Source organism: Rattus norvegicus, chromosome 4, assembly GCF_036323735.1.
Source record: "Rattus norvegicus strain BN/NHsdMcwi chromosome 4, GRCr8, whole genome shotgun sequence".
Taxonomy (NCBI): domain Eukaryota; kingdom Metazoa; phylum Chordata; class Mammalia; order Rodentia; family Muridae; genus Rattus; species Rattus norvegicus.
In genome coordinates, this window is record NC_086022.1 from 16582463 (window position 1) to 16609900 (window position 27438).

Genomic DNA, 27438 nt, shown 5'->3' on the forward strand with positions numbered 1-27438 from the left:
AAAAAAAGTTTAAAAGTACAAGGTTTAGAGCCAGTCCTACTATTGATGCCATTACAAACTTCTGAGTTGATTACACATGTGAGTTAAGGGCCAAGGAGCAAATTCATGGCTCTAAGTTTGTTAGAATACTTTCTAGATAATAAGATAGTTAACGGACAACAGTCCTGATTACCATATATAGATAGATGGTTTTCAAAAACACCAGAAATCCACAAACTATGAGATGTAAAGTGATTTATCTTTTGTTGAGACATATCTGCTCCTAACAGTTCCTCTTTGGTGGATTTAATGAAGGAATTGAGCATCTCTACCTCCAGCTGAGGCAATACTTTGTGGCTGGGCAACCACTGGACAAAACTGCCTGTTTCATCTGCAGACTAATACTGTCCAAAAGGGACACGTTATGCAGAATATTTGTTGAGGGATAATCTCTACCAAGCCAGAATTACCAGTCCTTCAAGGTTTCTGCATTTCAAGAGTCTGTCAGTTGATTTTGAGCCAGAAGGCCGAAGAGTCGTGCTCACACATTGCTGACAGAGGACTGTGCTAGTGGAGGTTTGTCTCTACATCTTCTCAGTTCTGAAAGCTGTGTTAGGCTTCCTCTCTTTATAGATAATTGATCATTCTCAGATTTCTGATGGGGTTGAACACTGATTATAGTCTCATAGCCTATCAGGCTGTTTAACTCTGAAAATACATATTTAATTAGACAGTTATTGGATAGTATACAAGCTAGACAGGATATAACACAGATTTTAAGCCTTTCTTTAGCTGAAATGGATAACTAAATGTTCTGTTTAACTGATAAAGTGTTGGACTGGGTGTTAGATATATTTTATGCTTGTAATTACAAAATGATAATAGTTATACTCAGCTTATATGAGAAAAGTTTTTTCTAATTAGACAGAAAAGGTGAAATGGGGGATGATGTCATTACACAGGTGAAGGCAGGTACAAGATAGAATGAGGCCTGTCATTGGATGAGAAGGAAGGATGGGTGGGAGAAAAGTTTGAGGGAAGAGGAGGAGACTGGAATGGAGGAGACTAGAAGAGAAGCAACCAAGAGAACATGGGGGCGGATGTTAAGATTCCACTCTGTGTATTTTCAGGTTGTTATGAGTGTTCTTAAGGGATGGATGTGTACAGGGCTTTGTATCTTTAGGTGGGCAATTATATCTTATCAATTGGATCGGAGGTTATTATGTTGTGTGTTCTTTCATGTAGTGATTTAAGTTTAAGAGAGCATGTGGCCAAAAGAGACACTGGATTGCCATGGTGCAGGACCTAGTGGGGCTAAAAGGCAGTTTAATTTTATATAATTTACAACAACATATGTATGCCATTTGCAGTAAATACAAACAAGAAATAATACAGAATGTAGAGCAGAGAATTTTTTTTTATTTAGTTCTACATATACCCCCACAATGTGCTTGCTAAACATGTAGTGACTTTTAAACTGCTCTTCGATGATTACTTGGGCAGAGAAAGCCAATGGGATATAAATAACCAACCACATTTTTACCATGATTATTTAATGTGTGTTCAAACCCTCTTGTCCACCTCCTCACTAAGGGACATGGAGTGGGGCTAGTGAGGGAGGCTAGGCTGGCTTACAAGAAAGGAAACTGTACTTCTTTTGTCACCTTTTATGTCTTCCTCAGTGACTCTCCCAGTGCACTCGCTGAGCACTCCGTAGCCATATTTTAGAGATATTTAGATGACATAAATTGTTTCATAAGCCACAAGAAAATATTGACAGTCTATGATGCATTACTTTAAATTTTAATTACAGATTTATCTAGATTGGTATTAAACTGACATTTAAATGAACATCTAGGCATTGTTATAGACTTAATATATCTCTATGGGGAGAATGGAAATAGAGAAGAAGGAAGCTGTTAAACCATTCCTGGGAGGCTTCATGTTCAAGATCATCTTTCATCATTATTCTTTAACTCAGAATGGCTAGTGTGCTGCTTTTATATAAATATATAACTCGCTGCACAGAAGTGTTGATAAACTTGCAATCCAAAAGCAACAACCACAACACACCAAAAAAAAAAAACAAAAAACAAAAAACAAAAAGATATATAGATAAAACCAAAATCCACTCCCCCCCCCCAAAAAAAACCCAAAACAGGGATCTGCCTTTATTTCTGGGGGTTTCTTTAAGCCCCTCACATTCCTTTTGTGATTTTTGAGGTTGATGGTCTTCAATCTGATTATAAGGTTCAGCAGAAAGCTGTCGTGTGGCAGTATCTAAAATCCTGTTTGTCATGTTCCCTTCAATAGTCTCTGAACTGACACTTTAAGGTGATGATGTCACCCACCCGCACCAGCAGCGGTCACGGAGGAATCTGAATGTCTACGGGAAACGATATGGTGGCCAACTCTCTGTCCATTTTTCATCACCTGAAAGATGCGTCCCAATTCTAGCAGTGTTCAAATGTGAGGAGAAAAGTGTGATTTTTCAAGTCGACGGAATGTGATCAAAACAACAGAGGTGTCAGGGGGAAGACGCGGGAGATGGATGGGCATGGCGTGCTTCACACGGACTGGGAGAGATGCGGTGCCATGTTTCCAGTGCAGTGAAGTGGGTCGGGTGTTCACTCACGGCTTATCCCTGGCATTCCTCAATCACTAACGGAGACTAGAAAGAGTCACAATCCTTCCCAGGCCTTCGTCAGGAAGCCGCTTCCGGCCACCATCCTTAACGGGTTTCACTTATTAGTGAAATGCTAGTGGCTCGTTCCGTTGATGTTTACTAATAGCCCACAGTAAGCACGGCGCTCTTCTTGTTTGTGAGTAGGCAACTACAGAGCTTACCTGGGAATGGGTAGGCCCAGATATTGGATGAATAAAAAATCAGTTATGAGGCTAAATCCCGAGGAATACATTCCATGATTCTATTGATAACAATATTAATAAAACAAGAGTGAGTGTGCTCTGGTTATGCGGGCAGGGAAGTCTTCTCCACAGATGATTGTTTACTGAGGTAAAAGTGCACGGATGGACCGATGTACTAAAAGAACAGCTATAAAATACTGCCTCAGAAGAGTAGTCATTTAACATTCCACAGGCTGGGGAAGATCAGGTTATTTCTGAAACAGGAAATCTTTCTGTACGGAAACTCTGAATTTAAGGAGAAATATTATGCCTCCATCTTGTTTGGAAAAGCATTAATATTTTTCTGGGGTGTGTGTGTCTGTTTGTGAGATGACTAAGTGAAAACAAAGTCCATACAACAGAAATGGTAGACTTGTGCTCAAATAGAACCAAATATAATTCAGGGCTCTCTTTTCATGTCTGGTAGGCCAGCATTATTTTAGAAAACCATAGTACAGTCCTATGAATTCAAAATATGGTCTTTATTTATTGCCCTTCATAATTTATTTAAGCTTTACTTAAATCATCACTTTAATCAGGACGATTAAGTATTAAAATCTGGAAACACTAAAATTCTGCCTTCTTTTTTAATTTATTGTTTTATTATATATTTTAATACAATATCTTCCATTAGACGACTCTCTCCAGTTCTCCACCATCCAACTACACCTCTCTCTATCTCTCAAAACAAACAAACAAAAAATAAGTTTTAGGTCTATCTGAAGACCCAGCAATACCATTCTTGGGAATATACACAGAAGATGCCCCACCATGCCACTGGGGCACGTGTTCCACTATGTTCAAAGTGGCCTTACTTGTGATAGCCAGAAGCTGGAAACAACCCAGATGTCCCACGTCAGAAGAATGGATATACAGAAAATGTGGTTCATTTACACAATGGAATACTATCCAGCTATTAAGAACGAGGACATCCTGAGTTTTACAGGCAAATGGATGGAACTAAAAAATAGCATCCCGAGCGAGGTAGCTAAAACCCAGAAGGACATGCATGGTATATACTCATTAATAAGTGGATATTAGCCACAAAACAAAAAGTATAGAATACCCAAGATACAGTACACAGAACTCAAAAAAGTCAACAAGCTGAAGGGCCCAAGTGAGAACGCCTCAGTCCCACTTGGAAGGGAGAAGAAAACAACCATAAGGGGTGGGGGAGGAAAGGAGGGAAATGGAGGGAAAGGGAATGGGGTTGGGGGAGGGAACAAGATGTGGTATTGGGTGGAGGACTGAAGCCCTGAGGGCCTGCAGAAAGAATGGAAACAGGCAACCTCATGAGGAAGGAGGTTGGGAGGACCTTCCAAAGACCTGGGAGGTGGGAGATTCTGAGGACTGAAAGGAGGGGACCTTAGATGAAATGCCCTACAGTGGGGAGAGGGAGCTTGTTGAGCCCACATCCAGGAGAAAGACAAGACATCAAGTGTGGGATGGGGTTGCTATCCAACAGTCAAAACTCTGATCCATAATTCTTCCTGTCTGAAAGAACTGCAGGGATGGAAATGGAGAAGCATCTGAGGAAAAGAAGGTAGCACTCAGTGACAGGCCCAAAGATATGACACCATTACTGAGGCGATGGAGAGCTCACAAAAAGGGACCTATCATGAGTGGCCTCCAAAAGACCCAACAAGCAGCTGAAAGAGTCAGATGCAGGTATTTGCACTAAACCAATCAATAGAAGCTGCTGACCCCTGTGGGTAAACTAAGGAAAAGTTGGAAGAAGCTGAGGAGGAGAGTGATCCTGTAGAAGGACCAGCAGTCTCAATTAACCTGGCCCCCAAGAGCTCTCACACTGGATCACCATCCAGGCAGCATACACCAGCTGTGAGGCCCCCAACACATATACGGCAGAGACGCCCCCGGTCTGGATTCAGTCAGAGAAGGTGCGCCTAACCCTCAAGAGACTGGAGGCCCCAGGGAGTTAGAGATCTGGTGGGGTGGGTGATTTGGGGACATCCTTGTACAGGGAGGAGGTATGGGATGTGGAACAGTCGGAGGGTGGGCCAGGAGGGGAATAAAATCTGGAGTGTAAAATATAATAAAATTGGGGTTGGGGATTTAGCTCAGTGGTAGAGCGCTTGCCTAGGAAGCGCAAGGCCCTGGGTTCGGTCCCCAGCTCCGAAAAAAAGAACAAAAAAAAAATATAATAAAATTAAATTAAATTAAAAAAAAAATTCTCAGCAGTACCTAAACTCTGTGGAACCTGTGATGACAGTTTCACATGAATGACACTAGATGGCAGCATAATAAAATTGGATGACAGCTCCGGGCTAGAGAATTAACCTCATGAAGAAACACACTAGTGGAAAATGATGTTACAATTGTTTCACTGTTGTTTTGCTTTAATGCATTTTAATTGAAATAGGGTTACATAATCTTCATTTTTCTTCCACCACCCGCTCCCAACCATCCTGTTTAATCCCTTCTTTGTTACTACTTACACGAACACACACACTCACACTCACATAAATTCAACTTGCTGAGTCTGGTGTTTTGTTTGGGTGTATATGGTTTTAGGGCTAACCCCTTGGCAGTGGACAATCAATAAGGGTGCTCATTCCTGGAAGAGCCTAATTCTCTTGGTAATCGTTCCCTTTAAAAAAAAACAAAAACAAACAAACAAACAAAAAACAAAAAACGACTGCTAACTCTAATAGTTGCTTTATAACACTCAAACACATAGTAGTGCTTCTGTTCTGTTTTGCTTTCTTTTGCAAATATAGATTAGAGGAAAATATTTCAAGGTATTGAAAAATAAAAATTATATTTGTAATAACGTAGCACTTGTTAACAAACATTTTTTGTTCCTATCATAACCAGAGAGACTGGGTTCAAAAGGAGAAGTTAAATGTGCTGTCTGTAATGGGCTCAGTTGCGTTTTCCAAATCCACATGTTGAAGCACTGCCATGCAGTAGCTCGACCTGTTCCCCTTATTTGTGGGTGGGGACTGTGAAGAGCAAGTCAGTCTTAATGGTATCCTTAGGGTGGCCTCTAGTCTTCTGTGCTTACAGTTATTACAAGGATATGTGATCTGGGCACAGCCGTAACAGAGGCTCAAGTGTAAACACCGAAGAAGACGAACATCGGTGAGCATAAGAAACAAAACTCGCACACCCAGGATCCAGGGTCAGAACTGGGAGAGAATTCATTTCTGCGGGACACAGGATACATCGTAGCATTTTGATAAAGCACCCCCAACCGAACTAACACCACCTCCAGGCTGTGGGGCTTCTCTTGACAAATGTAATCAGAACGTGAAAACAGAAAAATCTTATAATAGATGTAAGTTCAAGGTGTAACGGGATATCAATGGCAGAGGGAGACGCAGTCTCTAAGATGCTGGTCAGAGACCTTACAGAACATTTGATGTGGATTTTAACAATGAATTGGGATTGGTTTTGCACACAGACACCAGGATGAAAATCAATATTTAGATAAAAGAGTGTGTAATTAGAGATGAACAACCTAAAGAATAGCGTTGATGTTTGGGAGAGCCATTTGATATCTTACTATCTTATAATCTTACTAAAGAATTTGGATGGAGATTCTTTATATGGAGGGATAACATCGTTCCCAAAAGCTGTAGGTTATTAAACAAAAATTCTAGAGTCAGGAGTGGCATGCTTCCCAAGTCGATTTTGGTTAAGGGAGATCACAAGGAACCTAAAAACAACATAGGCTATTTCCCTCGACTCTGGTTACTCAGAGGAACTTGATGTTAAGACCCTATTGCTGGAGAAAGTACATGCTTCTGTCAACAGACATGGGGGAAAATCAAGCTGGGATTGATCTGGAAGCTTCCTCCCCATTGTTTAAACTTCATGGTGCTGGGAAGTGTTAAACAGGCTGCAGGGCAGGGGAAGTTAGCAACATCTTGTGCAGTTGTGAACCCGAGTGTTACAGTGTGGACTTGCATATGCTCATGGCGGGAATGCTATGGGTTTGACAAACCACTTTCTGACTAGACCAAGTCCAGAACTACAAGATGGGGTGAGTGATTACCAAGGAGGAGGAAACCATATGTAGTTATGGAGAGACAGGGAGAGGCTGCAGCAGGAGGATCAAGTGGAAAGGGGAAGTGAAGGGGGACTAAAGGAACGAATCTGGGAGGGACGACTAACACTAAGGCCCATCTGAGGGCTTACGTGAAAACCTACTATAATAGAAGCAGAAGCTCCTTAAAAAAAAAAAAAAACCAAAAAAAAAAAAAAACAAAAACCACATATACAAAGAAATCCAAATGGCGTCACCAGAAAATGGAGGATGCAGTGCCCTAACTAGATACTTATCACTAACAACTGAAACTCCCACTGCTAGGAATGGGTTACATCTCGTTGACTCATTGGGCAAAATCATTTCTCAGGATTCTGGAGCAAGCTCCGGCAGTAGTAGTTACATTCTATCCTCTTTCCTCAACTGCATCTGCTGTCTTTCGTACCACCGTAAAAGTAGCTTCCTTGCCCTTTATAGTTAGGAGCAGCATGGATCCTGGGCTTCTACGTCGCAATAGCAGGGGTCATGAAAATCCACATGGTCTCGGTCTTACCAGCCTGGCTTCGGGGGAAGTATGGACTATGGAGGTTTTTCGAAGAGGTCCAGTCCAGTCAATGAACCATTCTTCATCTCAGACATCCTTTTCTTTCTTGGAGCCAGTGTGATCATGGAGCCGATCCCCTTCTTCCACGGCTGAGTTTGCATAAGCCCCAGACTGCTGCATATCATCCTGCCAACCGTAGGCCTTTTCCTCTATCGGGGGCAGCCTTCTCTCACCTGTCACAGTCGTCACATCTCTACTTTCTCTTCTTTCCACTGCATTTAGACTTCTCCACTCTGCATTTTTCCCGCCTCTCTGTCACATGTTCGTCCATCACAGTGACATCGACAGGTGCCCTGCGTCATCACACAGTATATATGTTTGCCAGGCAGCTTTACATGTGATGCTCATTGCAATGAGTCATTGGTCTGGTTCAAGGTTTCTGGTTTCTAAGACACTAAGAATATTGAACAATCGCTGAAGCTCCTCTCAGATATCCCGCTGTTGCCTAGGATCACGGCAATCCTGTGGCTCTGGTTCTGCAGGACTGACTCTACCATGTAAACTTGCTCCAGCAGCCCAAGAATGGGGTAGATGTTGGGGCGGACTCTCAGTTTTAGATTTGGGCCTGGATGGGAGTTGCTTTGGTTGTCCTTGGGCCTTCTGCTTGCCCTCCTGTGGCTGTTAACACACCCTTTGCCCTTCCTTTTGACGCTCTAACTATACATGATGATATTATGTAGAGTTGAAAACTTCCATGACTTAAATCTAGCTACTCATTTCTGGTTCTCTAAGACTTAGAAGAAGCTTGCTAAAGCTTCTGCATTACTTTCTTGGGTTCTTGAGACCATGAATGACCATCTTCAGCTGGGCAAAACCACTAGAAAGCTAATGAGAACCATCACTTTGTTTCCAAATCCTAGGGCCTACATTATACTGGATTAATTAGTAATTTATTAAATATGTGTACTTCTTCTGCAACTCCTACCATGTATTCAAAGACTCTCCAATGGCGTTACACAGGCAAGGTGGTAGAGTTTATTCATCTGAGTGATGCAGAACTTGGCCGGGGACTATGTAGCGAGCAAGTCTTTTCTCCAAAGAGCATTTGAAAAGCACTTATTGTTTGGAGTGGGGATGCAGATCCTTGAGGAGGATGCAGGTAAGGAAAAAGAAACGGGAACCATAGACGCAGACCGCAGAAGGAGTGAGACTACAGATATGGGTCTCTAACTGAGAGATATTAACCTACATTTTCTTTTTGGGAATGTTAGTTAATGTGAAAAAGAATTTTCGACCTGATATTACGAGGGCTGACAGTACAGGGATGTGTCAGTATTTCCACTTGATTGCAATTTATCCCACAGATTTAAAGACTAATGATGCTGAAGCAGTTTAAGTAATGTGCACTCATGTAGATATATACTTTTGAAGCATGGGCTTAATGATTTCAATACATCTGTGTTGTAATTCCTTCATGAAAGTGTGGGTTAAAGCCCTATTAGCCTTGAGATTCTTTCATATTGCAAACATGTGAGTCGGGCAGATAATGGATGTGACACCTAAATGTTTGTGTAAGCACTGAAGACTCTCAGAGGAGATGCAAAATACATTTTTACCTCATTCTGCACAACCTTTAATTACACTTGTATTTGGTCATGTGATTGTTGTCTCATATCAATTTTTAACCATATTTATAACTTGATTTTCAGTCTAAAATTATTTAAAAACAAAGTCCTTTATCGCATGTTTGTTATAAATGCTTTAAAAATGTATCAAAATATTTCCATTTTTATCATTTGCATTTTTTCCTTTGACTTTAAACCATGCATTTAAATTTTTACTTTCAAATGCTCTCTTGAATGTTTGCATAAATTAGAACTTGACCTTAAATATATCACCTTTATTTGTCTCTCCTGAACTTTACTTTTTCATAAAACAGCTTTCCTCCACATTTTTACATAAATTGTATATAGTAGAGTGGATAAGAAAATTCCATCGAGTGTGAACATAAGCAATTAACGATGACATTGCAGGGACATCCAAAGCAGTTAACATATCTAGTAGGAGGTGCCATCAAGTACTTTAAGCTGCCATGAGAATTGAAGCTCCATGTAAGTCTTTAAACACTTTTGTTTGATTTATGAAGGGAAATCTGAAGTTCACTGCACTATGCTTAAATCTTGAAACTGCTGGAATTCATTTCTCAGGAAAACGATCTGTGCCATGCCTCAAATAAGGGTAAGGATTTATACTGAGTATTGAGAATGGCAGAAACTCAGTCCGAGAATAAACCTTAAAGTGAGACCAAGATCTGCTGAGATGTCAGGGAGACCACAGTGCCACAGGGTGCTTTATGTAAGGCAATGGTTAAGCATTCTTTGAACTGTCATGTTCAAAACCGCATAAAACTGTTCTCATACTTTGTAGGTGTATGTGGACAGTACTTTATGGTTTATTCCACAGACATGGATAAAAGGAACTCCCAAATTATAAGCCAGACCTGACACATCTTTCTAGAATCTGACGCTTAACAGTCAAGGCTTGGCAAATAGGCTTTGCAGGAGGCTAGGTCTGTAAATGAATTTTTTTTCAGGGTAAGAAGAATCTTTTGTCTTATATCTTTAGTTTCACTCCATACCTACATGCATCATCTGTGGAAAAATGGATTCCCTCTAGTCATTTTTACATAAGAAAAAAGTAGTTGAAATTGGTTTTCATTGTCCTCATTATGCTCAAAATACCATGAGCATCTGATAAGAACTCTGTGGATCTGGATCTTTCGAAGAGCATTTGGATGCATTCTGGAAACTTAGATTCTTGCCAAGCCATAGCTGCAAGTAAAAAGAATACTCTATCCAATGAAATGTACATTTCAGGAAAGTATGAGGCAGTACACCCCCCCCCAACACACACACAAACATACAATCAACCATTATTATATTCATTAAGTACAAAGAAAAACACTTTACCTTCTTGGCACCACTTTTGAATAGTCCCATTTTAGAGCCAGTTAGAAAAATACAATTTTCTTTATTACTAGTTAAGCCCATATCTCTTCAACCATCAGAAATTTCTGAATTTCCCTAAGAAATATGGCTAAATAATTTGTTTTAAAAATTACACGTAGTAATACACATAAATGTGAGAAGTGGGGAATGGTAAAGTAGAGGAGGGGAGAGGAAGATAGAAAGGAGTATTGAATAGGGATGTTACAATGTTATACACGTGACATTGTCAAAAACCAACTCTGTTATAAAGGTGTGTATATTTGGGGGAAGTAGTGATAGGAAAGTAGTTAATAATGGAAATCAAAAAACAAATCAGCGCAAACCCAAACAAAACAAAAACCTACTTGAAAAAAACATATGGCCTGAAAGTCTATCACTGTACTTTTGGATGGACAAATAATGTTCTGCATTCTACAATGGTAATAAAATGGCTTTAATGGAAAACAGACAAAATGTTGCATTTCATATGGACATTGTCATGAAATATTGAAGTTGCCAATACATATAGATAAATAAATTTTCCCACTGCGCTTACCAAATAGGTTCTCTCTCTCTCTCTCTCTCTCTCTCTCTCTCTCTCTCTCTCTCTCTCTCAGCATCAATGTGTGTGTGTTCTCAACAGAGGAGTGCATCATTCAGAGCAGAAGGTATTCAGCACCTCTTGGACTGCTTCCCAGTTTAGTGGCCTCCAGTGAAATCTTTGGCCATAGACACAGGAGCTACTTCAATACTAGAATAAACATTCTTCCCTCCCCCACCTTAGTGGCCCAAATGCTAATTTGTCCAAGAAATTGCCTGCTGGTGCTATAATCTCAAATCCCACTTCAGAGAGCAGGACGGTGTTCACGACTCCGAAACAGATGAAAGAACAGAGCCGCATCTATTCAGACAGCCGATCACGGAGGCACGCGTTGCTTACGTGATTTAGAAGCTTGTTTTACAAGTCGTAACACGAAGAAGAACATTACCTACAGACATTAGCGTGTAAGTAAAAACAAACTGGAATAACTTCCACCTGAAACAGTTTCTATTGGTCATTTGCTAAGTGTATGCAGTGTTATGCCCGGACACCAGTCGAGCCAGCTACAAAGCAATGATCCTTTCTTTTCAGAAGCAAAATGAGGCTTGCCTTAAAAATGGTAAAGTGACAGTAATTACACTGTAAGAATAAGCTCTGTACATAGATCTAGGAGAATTGTTCAAAATATTAATCACCTCAGATTCCATTCAAACTTAATCAATTTTCTATGACAAGGAAAATTAAGGCATCAGTGGAAACAGCGTCTTTGTGTCTCACCTACCCTGTTCCCTCCTCTCTGTCCTTCATCCTTAAATGCCCTGAAGGTTAGGTTTATGTGTGTATAGCACATTCAACCTCGTACAGTTTTCTTGTCAAGATCTTTTTTATTCATCCAACAATCACAATATATATCTTACAAACTAATTGTTCCAAATCTTATGACCAAAAATAAAAGAACAATTCAAAATGATATATGTGAACAAACTTTTAAGATTTGCATTACAAGAAGAAACCAGTGTTGCATTTTTTCTTTATTTCATTTTATGTTTCCTTAGTCTTTTTAGTCATATTTTGACAAATTATGCACCTATTAAAGTGTGTCCTTTAAATTGACAGGTATAGACTGATTCACTTTCCTTTCTACTGTTAACCCTTACTTGAACTCTTGATGTACAGCCATTGAGACACAGGGTTTCAAAATGCTGAGTTCTTAACAACATGAGCATTGTTTGATAGAGATAGTGCATACTCTGTTGATTGTATGATTAAAATATGACCTAAAATTTACTTTAGTGTACATGTTACTGATTTATTAGCAAGATTTTATTTTTTTTTTTACTTTTTGAAAAATAAGCACATTTGTGCTTATGATTTTGGAAATGATTTTTTTCTTCAGTCCTTGAATATTTTCAAGAAAGGGTCAATATTTGAACAATTCCTAGTAAGTTGGATGCATTTAAACTTTTTGGGGCTCTGTTATGAACTGTAAGGACAAGCAAATAATTATGAGGCAGAGAATAAAGAAGTTTGTGAAGTGAGAACGGAGGAAGTAGTGGCTTATTTCCATTTAAATGGGAAAGGACAAGCAACTACAAAACTCAAAAGAGCACCAGAGCATATCAATCTAATTGGACTTGTTAACCTGCAAGGGAATGGTGCCTAAAGGACCAGGCTTTATCTGCTTTTAATCTGGTCTAACTGACCTGGTGCCTAAAGGACCAGGCTTTATCTGCTTTTAATCTGGTCTAACTGACCTACCTCTGCATCAGAGGGAGAAAGACTATCATACCCCATAGCAAGGAAAATATGCTTAGACTTAGTCACTCCACTTAAACCAAGTAGCTGTTGCTCTCTCACTCCTCAGATGTTTAGAACACCTTGCCTCTTTTCTACATCCTCATTAAACACTTGGCTGCTATATATACTTAGAATTGAACATTTGCAGAACAAACATAATCATTTCTCTTCTCCTCTAACAAACAATTCCATAGTCATTCCTAGGGTAGAAATTTCTGGTTTTTTTGGAGACTCAGTTGTGCTGTGTGATGTTTTTCTGGAACTGTCTTATGAGAGGATGTTTTTGCTGAGGCAGACACGTGGGAGGATGTTTTGCTAAGAACAGGCATGTGGTGGTTTTCTGGAGAGAGCCTAGAAAAGGGCATGTGATACTTTGATAGAGTGAATGCTTGAGAGAACACATGGTGTTTGGAAAGGATATAAATACAGCCAACAGACAGTGGATGGTTACGAATGGTATTGGTACACCTTGACATTCTTTGCTGGTTATCAATGGGTTTGCTGACATTGTGTGGTATTGGCACTCCTTACCATTTTTCTGTTGTTCACCATTTGTTATAACTTCATAGAGAGAAACACACCAGAAAACTTCAGGTGATATACTCAGGGCTTTTTGCCGCTTCTGTGGATTCAGAACTGTTGCAGTTTCTTCTGGATCGACCCGCTCTTGCTGACTAATGAACGGTGTTTGTGAGTGGATTGAGCAGTGGGTGGTGAGTTCTGTGAACTGAATTGCTGATATTCTGACAACGCAGATTGGATTTGCTCCAGAAAACTATTTTTAAACAGGTCTGTATCCTCCTTTGCCCTATAACCTTCCCATTCCACTACCTCTGGTGGGTGGTGGGCTGAAGGTATGTTAAAGCATTGAAGAACCCTTATTTAAAGTAGGTTTTGAAAATTCATAGCCTACACATTCACAACTCAATAAGGGGAAAATATAGACCTTAATTTGCTCAACTAAAAATCTTGATTTTTTTTTTTTTGCCTTAAAGTTAATCTATTGCATAGTCGCATAAAAGAGATACATTTAGGGGTTTGGGGATTTGGCTCAGTGGTAGAGCGCTTGCCTAGGAAGCACAAGGCCCTGGGTTCGATCCCCAGCTCCGGAAAAAAAAAAGAGATACATTTAGAATAACTTTCTCCAGAAAATTAAATAAATTATAGTAATGTTACATCAAGTTAAAGCAAAGTACGTTAATCAAGTCATGTAGAGGCAACTGTCTACATGCCATAGGGTAAAGTGCCTGAGTCCCTCTTTCTCTTTCCCCATCTTCATTTCCCTCTCCTTTCTCTTTAGCTCTCTGACTTTTACCATTTCTGCCTTTCATTACTTTCTCTCACATAATAATAGTTTAATTTTGATTTATTTTTATTTTAAATAATATATGAAATTTCCATCAAAAGTTACTCAAAGTTAGATAATTTGGTGTTTGGATACATAGTTCCACATTCAGAGTAAGCATAATGTGGGGTGTATTAGAAACCCTTGTGTGCATTCCTTTGTTCATTTTAAACTCCATTTTAGCCAAAGTGAATTTTCTCAAAGAAGGTTTTGGGGCTAGCAATGGGAGGGATGACACAGTCAATGTCAGGAATGCTTAGAGTCCAGTAGTCATGAGCAGGACTCTAGTGTAGAAAGGGTAAATTGAATGAATGAGCTAAAAGTGATGAGTATGGGGGAGGTGAACACATTGAAGAACTTTGATTGTTGCTATAAACAAAGGATGAATGCCATGTGTAACAAAAGAAAGGACGAAACAGGAAAAGGGATTGTGAGCTATTCTTCAGAGAAATGTCAAAACTGAGAATAAAGCCTGTGTATGCCAAGTAGATGTGTGCATTCAAGACGGACTTAAAATAATTTCTATTTTAGGTAAATTTGTATTATTAGTTATTGTAGATTGTATGCATTTTCTAAACGGACACCTTTTTTGTTTGTTTTGTTTTGTGGTTCTATTCCAAAGTTGAAAGGCTATCATTTGACATGGCCTTTTTCCTGAAGGAGTGCAAAGAATATAGCGAACTTTATATGATGAAAGCCAGGGAAGAGATTTAAACCAACTGACGTTTAAAGAAGACTAATTCTAAAGATAGTATGCACTGACTACTGAATAGCATGAAAGGAATTAATGAATCCACGAGGGTGGAGCCATACTTGCCTAAAAAGATTTCACTTGGCTGGAGTTCTTAAACATTTATAAAGAAAATTAATTTCCATCTTGTAATTCAGAGAAGACAGAGCATATACAAATTACCCTAGGTTTTTATGTATATTTTTTTCTTCTCCTTCAGTATTTAAGACCACCTTTCTCATTTATGTCCCTTTTGGTTACTCTATGTCTTTCTCTATTTGTCTCTTATTCAAATGAATGAAATTCTTTTTTTTTCTTGGCATTCCCCTACACTGGGGCATCAAGCCTTCACAGGGTCAAGAGCCTCTCCTCCCACTGATGGCCAACAAGGACATCCTCTGCTACATATGTGGCTGGAGCTATGGTTCGCTCCATGTGTACTCTTTGGTTGGTGTTTTAGTTCCTGGGAGCTCTGGGGTATCTGGTTGATGTTCTATGAAATTCTTTGGAAGACTAATGAACATTCTTGAATTACGGCAAACTAGTTTATAAAACAGTTCAAATACAAGTGTTTCAAGTGTTTTATCACAGGATATGTTATATAAGAATATATGGACTGGGGTTAAAACTCAGTCCCATGACCTTTTCCTAGTATGTTAAAGTCACATATGTAATTTAAGAGCCTTTCTTTGGTTGTTCTTCCAGGAAGACATGACAGAACAACCTGACAGCATGAGCGACTTTTCACCTTCAGAGGATCGATGACTTTGATTCTTATCCTTATTTTCCCTGATTTTGAAGCTATAGGAGAGCAGATATATTTTGTTTCTTTTAACAGTCATACAAGAGTGGAGGAAGATAAGTAATATTTATGAAGTGCAAAGTATACAGCAGGCCCTCTGCAAAGACTTTTCTTATTCCCATTCTCTTCACAATCACCCTGTGTGGTGAGGATTATGGCCCTTATTTTCTGGGTGAGGAAATCAAGGCTCAGGAAGGTTAAAAAATGTTGCTTGAAGCCACATAGCTAGTTAAGGCCAGGAAATCATGTTCTTTGTGCTATATCAAATTATGTCTCTAAGTTAATGTAGGAAAAAGTTGTAAGTTTTAGAATAGCTTCTGATTTCTCCTCAGAGTTATTTTTTTAAAAACTATACAGGGAAATGGAAAGTCATCATAGAATTTTCACTGAACGATGAGAAATGATCTACCCATACATGTCACAAAAGCTTCAGTGATTGTAACTAAAGCAGTACAGTGAAACAGATGAAATTGATATTAACAGAATGCCCCACCTGATACATCAAAATTACCATATCAACATGTAATCAATATAAAAATACCCAATGAAAGGTTTTTAAATTTTTTAATTCTTTGAAATCTATGATAGATAATGCATTCACAGCTTATTGAGTCAGTCCATACTAGACATGTTCCTAATGCTCAGTAGTTGTGTGAGACTAACATGCTCTTTTGAGTAACATGAGCCTTGGTAGGCCTAATCCTTCCTTGTTTCCTTCCCTGCACTTAATGACTGGATGGAATCTTACCCCTCCATACTTAGTCACTCAGGAGGAAGTCTGCTTTCAGGGGACACATTTCCAATTCAGACAAGATAAGGAAGTCATTTATCTTCTGGTTCCTTAAACCCTCAGCTTCAGAAGAATTCAATTTCTCTGGAAAACATCCCTTCTTTGCCTCAAAACACTTCTCTGGAGTTTGCTACATCCAGTCCTACTTGGTTCTGCTCTATCTGTGGTCCATCATCTTTTTAAAATTTTTATTAGATGTATTTCTTTACTTATATTTCCAATGTTATTTCCCTTCCCAGTTTCCTGTCCACAAGCCCCCATTCCCTCTCCTCCCCTTCTCTATATGGGTATTTCCCCTATACATCCCCCTTACTGCCTCTCCATAGTCCCCTGCACTGAGGGTCGAACCTTGGCAGGACCAAGTGCTTCCCCTTCCACTGGTGCCCCAACAAAGTTATTCTCTGCTACATATGCAGTTGGAGCCCTGGGTCAGTCCAGGTATAGTCTTTTGTAGTAGTTTAGTACCTGGAAGCTCTGGTTGATTGGGAAAATTCATATTTTAATGTATCACTTTCTTTTTGATGTTTTCTGTCTTCTTTTGGGAGAATTAACTAATTTTCTCTGCTGTCTACCCACTGGAAAACCTACAAACCATCCTCTTCAGACCTTCACTGTGAAGTCACAATGTCGACTGATACAATCTACTGCCAGAGTTCCTTTTGACATCAAATGTCTTTGGTAAAGAATCAACAAAGATAGGACACACACACACACACACACACACACACACACACACACACACACACACACACACACCACTTCCTACTGATCAGTAAAAAAAGATCAGGAGATTGCCAAGTAGTTTATATTTTATTTATCCAATTAAGTAAATTGAAATAATTACTACACGAAAAAGTCAAGAAGCTCTTTCTGTGGAATTATAGTTCTCTCAAAATAAAACCAATGACCCTTCTCTCGAATTCTGTGATTTTTAGCTGTCAGTTTGACCACCATCAGCAATGCACTATGCTCTCCTCATTTATACATGGGGGTGGTTGGGATGGATGCCACCCTGAATTCTGCACCTATACAATGGCCCCAGGAATATTTCTAGAAAGGGAACACTAACCCATGTGAGTGCCTGTGTGAGCGCAATGGAGCTCTTCAGTTCCAGGGTGTCAGGGTTTGCAAACCTGCACTTTCTGCATAATCTTCCAATACTAATGTCTTGTCCATCATCAAAAGAATCCAGGGTAATTTTGGTTGGTTTAAACATCTAATTTAGCAAAGAAAAAAAAAAGCTGAGGCAAGTAGGCACGCATTTAGAATTCTCCTCCTTCAGGCTCCAGTGGACACAGAGGTCACTGTGGGATCAGGGTTCTGACTGAAGCCTGGATGGAGTCACAGATTTTAGTGTGTGACAGGGTTTTGTCTCTATGCGTTTAGTTGTACTAGTGGTGATTTGAACATCTAGAAATTCGCCCCAGTAGAGGTTCTGCAGGCACTTAGCCAAGATTGGATCATTTCAGCCATTCTCCCTAGGAGGAAACACCAAGCAAGCTTCAGTGGTCTCCATAGGTGACCTGCATGCTGGTGCAACACTGGCAGCTGCAAGAACTCGATTATTTACAAAAACTATTAATAGGGAACACTTCTCTGCTTCTTGAACCAGGGCCATCACTTACTTCTGTTCATTTATTGTTGTTGCTTGTTTGATCTCTACATTTTAGTCTTATAATCTTTATGTTTTCTATCTTGCTTTGATGGTCGATTGTGTATATTAATATGTGTGTATGTATGTGTATAGAGGTGTATGTGTGTATGTGTTTGTATGTGTTTATGTATATACATGTGTGTATGTGTCTTTGTATCTGAATGTGTATGCCTTTTTAATGATTGTTTTCATGTATGTCTTTGGTTTTGTCATTTTCACTAATATTTTGCAATTTAATGTTTCTGTTCTTTTTAATAAAACTGCCTTCAAGTTTGTATAATAATTGAGTTTTAAACTATTTCATCAGAATAGGCATTTATAACATTCCTACCTTTCCTATATCGACAAAGTCCTCTTCTCTATATTTCTAACAGTGCCCTCCCTACTCTTAGACTTCTAACACATATACTTGCCATTTCAAACACATTGAACCTTCATTTTTCTTGCTTTTTTCATTCCTTTCTAATTGTTCTGCTCAAATACCAATGCATTTAGCTTTAAATCACTCTATAAAACACACCATTTCTAACCAGTACTTTACCACCCACTCTCTGAGCCATAAGCATGATTTAAAATTGTCTCTATCAGTCACAATCCAATCTCATGGTAAGGAGGCAGAAGTACCACTGTGTCTCCCCCATAGATGACAGCTGGAAACAAAATATGAAACCATAGGTCTCTGTGGGAGGACACAGGAAAAACAAAACAATTAAGTAGAGTGGTAACACTGGGGTTTAATTGGAAGGTAAATCAGTTCTAACAAATGTGCAAAGTGTATGACACAACTGTGCACTATCACCCTTACCCCACTTAACCCATCCCCCCACTTCTTATTAACTTTCTTATACTACTGGCCAAAATCACAGAGATTATCTGTCTGTGAAAGAATCCAGAGTCTTATATTTTAAAAGAATGGACAATCATATTGATGATTTAAACAAATGCATGAACTAAGGAAATCAATCCAAGACCTTAAGCAAATAGTCAAGAAAGTAAATAGAAGTTAGGAAGTTGCTGGAATTGAAAATATAGAGGAAAATGACAGAATTTTCCTGAAGGAATCTGAAATGATAGAGAATAGCTACCCAGAAATACTGGAAAGGAAAAAAAAAACAGGTCAATAAATAAAGTCCAAAAAGCATCACCTCCTGACATAGCCACACAGAAGAAGGAATTTCAGACACAGAGAAAATGTCAAGACAACAATATAATCAGATGGATATAAGGGAAAATTAGGGAGTACACCCAGTACTTCTAAGATATGTAGAATACCTCTGTCCTAGTTACTTTCATTGCTGAATGAAAACATCATGACTGAAAGTAGGTTGGGGAGAAACAGATTATTTCTTCTTACACTGCCAGTTAATAGTTAATTATTAAAAGAAATCAGGGCAAGAACTCAGCCCTATGGAAAGTAGATTTGTTTCTTCTCAAACAATATTTCTCATTTACAGGTTCTCTCCATTCTACCAATCCTGGTTACCCCCATCCAGATCCACTCATATTCTGTCTCTCATTAGAAAACAATCAGGGTGGGAAGAACCCAGATGTCCCTCAACAGAGGAATGGATACAGAAAATGTGGTACACTTACACACTGGAGTACTACTCAGCTATTAAAAAGAATGACTTTATAAAATTCACAGGCAAATGGATGGAAGTTGAAATTATCATCCTGAGTGAGGTAACCCAAACACACACACACACTCACACACACACACACGCACACACAAAATGTATATGGTATGCACTTACTGATAGGTGTATATTAGTCCAAAATCTCAGATTACCCAAGATATAATCCACAGACCTCAAGAAGCTCAAGAAGAAGGTTGAACGAAGTACAGATGCTTCTGTACTTCTTAGAAGGTGTGACAAAAATATTCACAGGAGGAAATATGGAGACAAAGTTTGGAGCAGAGACTGAAGGAAAGACCATCCACATACTGCCCCACCTTGAGTTACAGCCCATATCCATATAGCCACCAAACCCAGACAATATTGCTGATGCCAAGAAGTGCATGCTGACAGGAGCCTGATATAGCTGTCTCCTGAGATGCTTTGCCAAAGCATGATAAATACAGATGCAAATGCTAGCAGACAACCATTGAACTGAGAATGGGGTCCCCACTGGAGGAGTTAGAGAAAAGATTGAAGGAGTTGAAGGGGTTTGCAACCCCATAAAAACAACAATACCAACCAACCAGAGCTCCCAGGGAATACACCACCATTCAAAGAGAACACAAGGACAGACCCATGACTCCAGCTGCATGTAAGAAGAGGATGATATTGCTGGGTACCAATGGGTGGAGAAGTCCTTGGTCCTGCCAAGGCTTGACCCCCCCAGTGTAGGGGAATGTCAGAGTGGGGAGGTGGGAAGGGGTGGGTGGATGGGTGGGGGAACACCGGTATAGAAGAAGGGGGGCATGGGATAGAGTGTTTATGGATGGGAGACAGGGAAAGGGAATAACATTTGAAATATAAGTAAAAAAGTCCAATAAAAAAGGTCCCAATAATCATCCTAAGGGGGGAAAGGAAAGAGCAATGAGTTGCAAAGGAAGAAAGCAGAGGAGGAGGCCAGAATAGAGAGGGGGAGGTTGAGGGAACAGAAAAGAAAAGTAAGAAAAGAAAAAGAGGATACTAAGGAAATACTACAGGGTCAGAGGATGACCAAACAAAAAGTATATAAATAATTCCAAGAAGTAGGGAGTCAGCAAGACAATTAGCAACATTAGGCTTAACTCTGCCTACTATCTACTGAGTCCCCAATACGTGATTTAAGAAATCCCTTTTCCAAAATGCCTCTAGGTCTGAATGAATAATAGTTCCACTTCATAAAAACAAAAACAAAAAACAAAAAACCTTGAGCTGAAACAAAGTAAGACTAAGTGTCTTCTCCCAGAGGAATTCAGCTTGGGGACACCATGGGCAAGGGAAGATCTCTTTGACTCTAAGTTCTGATGTTTTCTAACTGGCTCCACCCATGAAGGACAAGGAATGAGGTCATGAATAAACTCAAGGGAAAACAGAGACTGTTGCAGACAGAAGCATCTGAAATTCAGACAAAAGAGAAAAGGCAAACTCAGGAGCAGTAACAGAGGTGGAAGTTTCTGAAATGTGCGGTATATACTGAATGCTTACTGTTCCGGTGCAGTTCTAAGAGCGTCACATAGAGCATCTCCTTTTGTCCTAAGAATAATGCTGTGGAGTGCCTCATAGCATCCTTCCAGAGAACAGATAAAAAAAATCTGAGGCAGAGAGAAGTTACATTGCCCAAGATACATACATAGACAGTCATAGAAGGAGACTGAAAGTCTACGTTCTTAGTCACGTTGTGCCTAAGGAAATTTGTCATGAACAGAGTGGAAGAGCTGGTCACCCAGAACATCCCTTCAAATGGGATCTGCATTTAATCCTTCTGTAGAAAGGAAGATGGAATTATGGTCAAGTGCACCGTTATTGCATAAATAAACACCTGGCAGGAAGAGTTTCAAATGTTCTCGACACAAACAGGGGGCAAACGTCTCCAGTGATGGATACACCTCATTCTGAGCATTACACATTGTGTACGTGCCATGAAACTTCACTCTTTTACCCCATAAATGTGAAATTACTACCTATCAGTTAAAGATTCAAAATAAACCAGTGACTAAGGAAAAATTAACACAGAGAGCGGAGAAGTTATCTAACAGAAAAAGCCCAGCAATGTCAGCCACAACATTCTGCTCATCCCTCTGAGTTTTCTGTACGTTTCATGGTCATGGCCAACATGTGATCATAGAAGAGGGTCTGGGAGCTGAGGAGTCGGCTTAGTAGATGCACTGCTTGTTGCCCAAGCAGGGAGACCAGTGTGTATATCCCCAGCACTCGGATGAAAGTTGGTCAGGCTTTTCTGTCTGTAATCCCAGCTTTCAGGGGGATATGATGGGGGTGGGGGGTGGAGTCTCAGGGTAGGCTGCTAGCAAGACTCAGATCCCTAAATCACAAGCTTTGAGTTCAGAGAGACTCTACCTCAATTACTCAAGTAGAAACTGATTGAGGAAGACAACTGCCATCAAAATCTACCCTATACATGAATGTACATGCATGTATCCACTTAATAGGCAAATAAATATACAGACATGCATACATAACATCCACACATATATACTCAAAAGAAAGGAAGGTAGGCAGGCAGGAAAGGAAGAAGGAAAGAGAGAGAAAGAAAGAAAGAAAGAAAGAAAGAAAGAAAGAAGGAAGGAAGGAAGGGAGGGATGAAGGGAAGGGGGAAAAGTATCTAATAAAAATTAAGAAAAAGAAAACAACCAGGCTTCTAAGGGAAAATAATAAAATACAATAAATAAAATAGATAACATAAGACAAAAGCCAATATATCAGGATTGGGAAAAAACAACAAACAGAAGGAAAGGGACCCAAGAGAAGGCATAAAATGAAAGACCCATTTGTTTGCACATTCAGCAATCCCATAAGATCATATATATTCATATATATATGTGTGTAGAGGACCTGGTAAAGCCCAGTGCTGGCCCTGTGCACGTTGCCTCAGTCTCTGAGATCATACGAGCGGTGATTGGTTTAGAGGCCCTTGTTTTCTTAATGTCCTCCAATCCTCTGGCTTTTACATTCTTCTGCCTTCTTTTTCACATAATTTCCTAAGCTTCACAGAGTGGAGTTTCATGAACACACTCCTTTTAGAACTGCATGTTCCAAGGTCTCTCAGTCTGCATCCTGTCTGTCTGTAGGTTTTTGCATTAGTTCCCCTTTGCTTCAGGAGGAAACTTCTCTGAAGACGACTGATTTTTTTTTCTTTTTTAGAACAGTAATATTTGGTTTTCCCATAGGTCCTTGGGCTATCTAGTCTCAGGTACTTGGCTGCTCAAGCAGTGTAAGTAATAGGTCTCTTTTCATAGACTAGGTCTTAAATCAGATATTGGTTTGTTCCTCCCACAAGCGTTGTACCACCACTGTCCTGCATATCTTTAAGTCAGAACATCATTATAGATTAAAGATTCTGTAGCTGGGCTGGTATTTACTCTTCTTCCTTTGGTATCATGCAGAGTACCTTCCTGTACCAAAGACACTAGGATATATGGGAAAGGAGGCTCTATGTAGGCTTTAGCAGCTTGAATTCTCTATCTTTAATAACTATGTAACTGTGTTCTTCAGCAAGGAAGCCTTACTCTCAGTCTGTGTAGGAAACCTATTGTATTTGGTATAGCCTGGGTTGTTCCGAATTCCAATACAACCCCTTTGTCCAGCAAGTCAATGCGATGCATCTCAATCCTGGGGCTGGAAGCTCCATTTTGTGACAAGAGATGGCAAGTTAGGGCTCTGTTCCAGCAATTATTTGGCGATTGTATTTAGATCACCTTCATATAGGTATACATTTCAGGAAGTGTTTAATGTATTAGGTTTTGACACTGCCCCTAAGAGTGTCTTTAAATGTTGTCATCTTTCACCATAGACAAAATGAACCCCTTTCTCCTCATTCTTACCACTTGATCCTCTCATTCTAGGTACCTCAACTATCTCTTACTCTTTATCTCCAGTTCAAAGAAGATCTATCTGTTCCCTGCAGTCCCTAAGTCTATACTTAACCACCATGGTTCCATGAACCAGAGCTTGCTTACCATTGAAATGATAGCTAGTATCCACATATAAGTAATTATATACCATATTTATCTTTGTGGTTATAGGATAACTCACTTAGGATAATTTTTCTAGTTCATTTTATTTTCTTGTGTATTTTTTGTTTTGTTATAAAAAGCATTAGAGGTCATGATTTAGAACTTTCGGGCTAAAAATAAGCAAACTTCACTGCTAAAGTAAACCACGGATCAGTTAAGTGGCATCTCCCATATCCCTCCCAATAGACAGGAAAGAAGGTTTTCTCAGAGGCACAGGGAACCTTCTCCAACATTAATCAGACAATATACTACAAATTATGAATAACAGATAAAAACTGAGATAAATCATCGTGTCCTATCTGAACACAGTGGAAAATAATTAAGAATGTAACAGTAAGAGAAATGATAAAAGTACTTAGGGCCCGAACGAAACACTTTGGAAGAAAGTTTAAAGAGATCATCAACGAAATCGGAGAGGAAATTTAAAAATCGCCAGAGTCAAGTTAAAATGAGAACAGAACACAACTCCCCAGAACTTCCAGGACAAGGCAGGCAGTCCTGTGAGGAGTATTCCAGCTATCAATAGCACGCTAAGAAAGCTAGAAAGACCCCAAACAACTTAACCACTCATCCAGCAGCTCCAGATAAACTATACAAAACCAACAAACCGAAGAGATGACAAGAAATAGTACCAGTTAGGGGAATATTAATGAAATATAGACTATAAGAATTGTACACAAAATAAGAGTTTTGAAAGAGTTAATAAGATCAACATCTCTTAGCTAAGAAAACAAAACAAAAGAGGAGCAAGGCCCTAGAGACAAAAATGAATGTTACAACAGACAGTGGTGAAATCCAGAATATCAGCAGAGAATAATTAACAACATGCTCCAAAATGATAGATCTATCACTGATATCTGAATACGTGTCATGAACAAATCCATTTTAAAAACCTGAATTTTGTTTCTTTGTTATATCAGACAAATGTTAGATGGATTGACAGATCTATAAATATATGCATATATTTAAATGTGGTGGATGTAGGAGTATAGATAAAAGTTCAGCATGAAAACTGTATACAATGATACATCATACTATTCAGCAATATTGATATCTACCTGCATAAAAGTGAAATTATGTCCATTTCACTTACCCAGAACCAAATCAACTCAAAGTGGATCGAAGAACTAGAAATTCAGAAATGCTAAAACCAGGAACTCATTTCAAGAAACAGGTATACACAGGAACTATCTAAATAAGACTTTAATAGTACCGGAAATAATTCCTGCAATCAAAACTGGACCTACGTGAAATTAGAGAGTTTATTTATGCAGAAAAGTATGATAGGCAGGAAAAGCCCTGACAGAATTGGAGAGCATCCTTATTAGATATATTTCAAAGAGGGAGTTAACATCCAGAACTTATCCAGACCTGCAATAATTAAATAGGAAGGAAAAAAATAACAAACCTGACAACCAGCAAAATAAACAGACGGCTCTCAAAGCAAACACAAATAGTCAGTAACTATTTTAAAATGTCTTTAGCATCGCTAGTTAATAAATATAAATTATGAATTAGAACTATCTTAAGGTACCACCTCATGTCAGTCAGAATGTAATGTGTATGTTCAAAAAATCTAACACCACATTTAGAGAGGAGTGGGGTAATGGACCCCTTTTCACTAATGTGTAAGTACAAACTTGTTATCATGAAAACCAGAATGGAGTTTCTCAAAGACTATGAATAAAATTATTATATGACTAAACTATAGCTCTGCTGGATATACTAAAGGTTCCGTGTCTTACCTTAGGCATACCTGCATATCCACATTGTGGTCCCTCTACTCACGGCAACTAGGAAATGGAACTCTCCTTGATGTATACCAGCAGGTGAATGGAGAATAATACTATGACCGTATATAATAAAATATGATAATAAAATACGTATGCATATGCTAATGAAATATTAAGCAGTAAATAAAAATTAAATTTATAAAAAAATGAAGGGACCTGGATGATTTAATATTACATAAGGTGACCCAAATTCAGAAATATAAAACTCAAATATCCTTTCTCATATGCAGATTGTAACTTGGTGTGCATACGTGTGTGTGTGTGTGTGTGTGTGTGTGTGTGTGTGTGTGTGTACCATGTAATCTAAAAGTTCAGAAACGAGACAAGGACAGGGTGAAAAGAAGTACCAGGATGGATGGATGTGAAGTTAAAAGGACACATATTAAATGAAAGAGTGCAGAGATACAAGGGAGGAGAGTGACAATGGGTAGCATTGGGAAGGGAAATGAGGGAGGTTCACTGTTAAACTTATACTTGGCTTGAAAAAAGATACAATGAAGCTAACAGATAAGCACATAAACACAAACAAAAATATCCTTAAAAGAGTGTGACTAACACAGTTTGAAATGTTGGCATAGAGGTTGGAAATCCAGTTATTTTGTATAAATTTGAATTTGGAAAATTTAAGCTACAAATGACAAAGCAGCCCTAGCAGCCCTAGCAGCCTCCAGATGCCTTTCTTCCAAATGAATGAAGAAGACATATTGTAATTTAGTCATTTAGGTATCATTTTCATGGTAGTGAAGTAACTAAGTCTGACTGATATGCATAGGATCAAGTGTTCACTTGATTCTAGATGGGAGAAAGTTTATGCAAACAGATATGCTTGATTCTTATTTCTCAGAAAAATAGTCCATCAGTGTTTCAGTGGATATAATTCCCTTTCAAGTGGGATTTGTAGGTCTAATCTACTTATTACATTTTTTTATTAACTTGAGTATTTCTTATTTACATTTCGAATGTTATTCCCTTTCCCGGTTTCCAGGCAAACGTCCCCCTAATCCCTCCCCCTCCCCTTCTTTATGGGTGTTCCCCTCCCCATCCTCCCCCCATTGCCGCCCTCCCCCCAACAATCACGTTCACTGGGGGTTCAGTCTTAGCAGGACCCAGGGCTTCCCCTTCCACTGGTGATCTTACTAGGATATTCAATGCTACCTATGAGGTCAGAGTCCAGGGTCAGTCCATGTATAGTCTTTAGGTAGCGGCTTAGTCCCTGGAAGCTCTGGTTGCTTGGCATTGTTGTTCATAAGGGGTCTCGAGCCCCTTCAAACTCTTCCAGTTCTTTCTCTGATTCCTTCAACGGGGGTCCTGTTCTCAGTTCAGTGGTTTGCTGCTGGCATTTGCCTCTGTATTTGCTGTATTCTGGCTGTGTCTCTCAGGAGCGATCTACATCCGGCTCCTGTCGGCCTGCACTTCTTTGCTTCATCCATCTTGTCTAATTGGGTGGCTGTATATGTATGGGCCACATGTGGGGCAGGCTCTGAATGGGTGTTCCTTCTGTCTCTGTTTTAATCTTTGCCTCTCTATTCCCTGCCAAGGGTATTCTTGTTCCCCCTTTTAAAGAAGGAGTGAAGCATTCACATTTTGATCATCTGTCTTGAGTTTCATGTGTTCTATGCATCTAGGGTAATTCAAGCATTTATTTGGGCTAATAGCCACCTATCAATGAGTGCATACCATGTGTGTTTTTCTGTGATTGGGTTACCTCACTCAGGATGATATTTTCCAGTTCCAACCATTTGTTTATGAATTTCATAAAGGCATTGTTTTTGATAGCTGAGTAATATTCCATTGTGTAAATGTACCACATTTTCTGTATCCATTCCTCTGTTGAAGGGCATCTGGGTTCTTTCCAGCTTCTGGCTATTATAAAT

At 39.3% G+C, this 27438-nt stretch overlaps 1 protein-coding gene and 1 non-coding gene across 23 annotated transcripts in view; one reads left to right on the forward strand and one right to left on the reverse strand.

Moving 5' to 3' along the window:
- The window catches only part of Magi2 (membrane associated guanylate kinase, WW and PDZ domain containing 2), a 1483910-nt gene that overhangs the window by 1303945 nt on the left and 152527 nt on the right, over positions 1-27438 (reverse strand). The gene's annotated exons all lie outside the window — the stretch shown is intronic.
- Positions 13802-13876, forward strand: Trnap-agg63 (transfer RNA proline (anticodon AGG) 63). Its single transcript has one exon. It is a non-coding gene; the product is annotated as a tRNA-Pro (tRNA).